The following is a 4,186-nucleotide window of genomic DNA, read 5'->3' on the forward strand; positions in this document are numbered from 1 at the left end:
ACAAGTAAATAATTAAATAAGCTCAAATTAGGGTTTTAATAGGAATTTTTTTATGAGTCCTCACATGAGTCGAGTATTAACTCCTCAAATCTCCAATAAATTTGTATCCATGCGTCTTTTGGAAAACTATCCACGCGTGAGTAGTATATGCTCACTTAGAACTTATTCACCTTTAATTCTCGATTAACTTTTCTTAATCTGCTATTGTCCGTTCTTAATTTCCCCAGGATAATCATGCTCTCGAATATAATATCACCTCGAAACACTCGTGTTCACTATCTCGCACTTAAACAATCCTTTCGAAAATTGAAGTTGTTAACGGGACATTTTAAAAACACAATGAAGACATTATTCCATCCGAATGGATTTAAAATGGTCGTAATAAATTATTTGGGAAAAACAGGTGGATAAATACTTAATGAAACCATTAATATTCGAAAAAAATAAGAAATTTTTTCGGGTCTTCACATCCTCCCCTCCTTAACAGAATTTCGTCCTCGAAATTCACACCTGAGAAAATATCATTCTCTTCATGGTTAAGCCTATCAGATCGATCACCAGCTTACGTTTTTTTTTTCTTTCTAACTTATACTTGACAATTTCCATTCATTCGACTAGCAAACAAACCTTGATATAAATTTTTTTTTTTTTTTTATATAGGCGTTTTAACTTCCGAGTCATAGAGCAACTTAATCGGCCTCATGTCTACCTTATATAGGCAATATCTTAACTTCTTTAAGGCAAATATCGTAGTTGTCTACTCCCAATCAGGAGCTGGCTACTTTCACTCGAATATTTTAACGTCCTAGAGGCATATACAATCACCTTATCATGTTTTATTAATATACATTCTAAACCATCCTTTGAATCATCTGTGTAAATCACAAAATTACCTCCTACACATGTACACCGATTAACATGCTTCATCTCAAGATTTTCCCTTACATTTAGAACCTCAAAATGGTTTGCCAAGTCTTGCATTCTTACAAAAAAAATCCTTGATAAACCAAAGGTAGTATTCGACCACTCCGAGAATTCCAAATTCCAATATGCTTTTCTGGTCGTTTCCTCTTATACAATCTTTCATTTTAGCTGAGTCAATAATATAATTCCTTCCTCAGATACTGTATAACGTAGAAACGTTATTTCTTCCAATCGAACTCACAGTTATTGAACTTAACAAAAGTTGGCGTTCTCTCGAGGTTCGTAAAAATACCATCAAGTGTCTTTCATGACCTTCTCGAACACTGGAGTATATCGATATATCATCAATAAATGCCTCCACTGATTTGTCCAAATACGATTTAACTCCGATACCTTGGGTCCATAAATACTTCTAGTGTATCTGTCAACTCGAAGGGTGTACCGAAAATTTTAGAGTGTCCAAGTCTTAATTTGAAAGCGGTATTAACCACATTAGTTCCTAGGGTTCCCAAATGGGTAATATCTCTTCTTTAAATCCAACTTAAATAGGATCACGGCTCCTTACAATTTACTGAATTCTTATCCATGTAAGAAAAATGGTGGTTGCTCTTAATGGTCACATCGCTCCAGACTCCATAATCTGTAAATACATAGCTTCTAGCCTTCATTATAATATCTAGTCCTTAATCATTAGGCACATTGAATCCATTAATTATTTCCTTTTACTAACTCAATCCACCGATTTTAATATCTCAAATTGGCATTTCAAACATTGAATTCCATTTCCACACTAAGTCCTCACTTCGATTCCGATCTCTAGTCACTATCAAGACCTCAGGTGGTCTATATTCTTCAAGCAAAATCTCGATCACATCCAATACTATTCGCGTCTTATTATAATTCTAAGGGCGTGGGGTAGGATTTGAACATACGTGTAAGTCATAAAAACAATTAAAAGCGAAGTAAGTTTTCATGAGTCATAAAGATCATAATAATTACATCCAGTTGGAAGAGGTTTATGAACTCCTCTCAAAAGGAAAGGAGAATGACAGGATTGTAGCAAAACATGTCAAGTTGCCAGGATACAAAACAACAAAAGATTTTTTTTTTTTTCAAAAGATTACAACCTCCAAAGGTGCTAGCCCAGTCTAGGGTAAAACTACCACCTCTATTCCTCGAGTGAAGTCAAACCATCTCAATCTGTGAAACCTTCGCTACTAGGACCCCGTTCATAGCCATTAGTACTAATTACTCCCATCTGGCACTTGATCGCTTTGCGGTGGACCTAGTTGGCTATTGAGTACTTCCTCTTTTTAAAAGCTCTAGGGCAATCCGAAATCTTATGCTTGGTACTACCGCACCCCAGACACTTTCCTTGCTTTATCCAGCACTCGGCCTCAACGTGGTTAACCTTGCCGCAGAATCCACAATGCGCATGAGAAGTGGCGGCTTGGCCAGTTCGAAGCTTTTCTTTGCATTTCTTCTCTAATCCTACATTTTGGCGTAGTAATTCAATTTTCTCTGCATATTCTTGTTTCCACCGTCCTTCCCAGTAGTCAGCTAATTTCCTTTGAAATTCTACCTCGTTTCGAAGAAGGTTCAATTCCTTACGCATTTCTTCCAAAGTTGTCATCTTACCAGTTGACTTAAGTCAAATGCTAACCTGTCAGGCAAATCAAAGGATCAAAAGAGTAGCCATGCATAATGGAAGTTCGAGCCCGATTACTCTTTCATTCTTTTGTTCATAGGTCATCCCGAAATATAAATCTTAGTTATTCTCTGCCGAACATGAGTGAGTTCTTAAGTCTCCATAAAATTACTACCATTAATTCCAATTACAACCAGATACGGGGACTCTATTCCTTGATATAAAGTTTTCAAGTCTTAGTTCACTCTCCAATACTTACTTATAAGTTACTCGAGAAGAAACTCTAATATCTTGTTTTCACTAGTACCTTATTTGATTCCCTTAAATCGATCCTACTATTTCGAGATTAGATTCTCCGTGAAACTTAGATGGAGCGAACTTCCAGAATTGCTCAACTCCTCAACCTTGCTTGGTTCTTAGGTTGGTTGATTGGTTTAGGGTTTTAGTGCTCCACTAATCATGCTAGGGCATCAATCGTCTGATTAATAGCAATAACTACACGATTATTTTCATTCATTTCTAGGGTTTTGATTCAGTCCAGCAGTTGTTCTATAATCGTCTCCTTGAGCTTGGGGTTGCTTAATCCCTCACCCTCACTCCTTTTCACTCTTTTGGTCACCCATAAATTTAACATATTTAAAGGCATGACATAAAGTGAGTGCATATAAACGGAGTTTGAAAAGTGATACCTTTATCACGCCAACAAATACAAGAATAAAAAGGGAAGATACCAAAATAATCGCAAATGGGTACAACCCCATCATGGATTTGAAATCATGAAACAGTAAAGTCAATCATGCCATGAGTAACGTTTAATTGCCTCAAAAGGTAGGAAACATTGTGAAACAAGATACAAAATGCAAAGGCCTTTAAGCGAGTGCCACCCCTTCTATCTTTGGCAAAAACTATTAAAATAGTTTAAATCACTAACTTAGTGATTGGCGGAGCCAAAAGTCTTAATTACCTCCGTAGGATCATTTTCATTTCCAGCACTAGGAGTTTTAAATCTCATGTCCCTTATCAAATATCTTGTCATTCTCCACTTGTTCAACCAAGATAATACACCCAACCATCGACTTATCCATCATGTCTTTAATTTCGGACACCACCCCAACAAGTCGATTCTTAGCTTTTTAAAGCTTCTCACAAGGGGCTTTTGTCTTCCTCACTCCTTATATATCTCAATCTCCACTTCAGGAATTCTAGTAGTCTAGACATCCGCAATCGCTCTCGGTTCTCGATTATCCCCTCGAGTTACCCTAATTTTTTCCTCAAATAGTCATTTCCGATGATTGGCCACTATAAACACTCCATTACTTGGGCACGAGTAAGTCCTTTGGAAATAACATATCATACTAGTTCGGCGAGTTGGATCACACTTCCAACTAGCCCTTCCCTAGGCCCTTCACGGCCATGGTTACCATAACGCGTCTCCAAGACGGTGCAATGCCACCATTACTTTCCGTAACTTACAACTAAGATTAAAAGCTTAAATGGGACCAAATACACTGAAAAAACTGGATTTGATCACCCCATATTATCCCACATCTATCACACAAGATTAAGACTCCTTATCATCCACTAATCCAAACCTAAGTTCTAGTTTTCGTTCCC

The sequence above is a fragment of the Coffea arabica genome, chromosome 2c, assembly GCF_036785885.1.
Source record: "Coffea arabica cultivar ET-39 chromosome 2c, Coffea Arabica ET-39 HiFi, whole genome shotgun sequence".
Taxonomy (NCBI): Eukaryota; Viridiplantae; Streptophyta; class Magnoliopsida; order Gentianales; family Rubiaceae; genus Coffea; species Coffea arabica.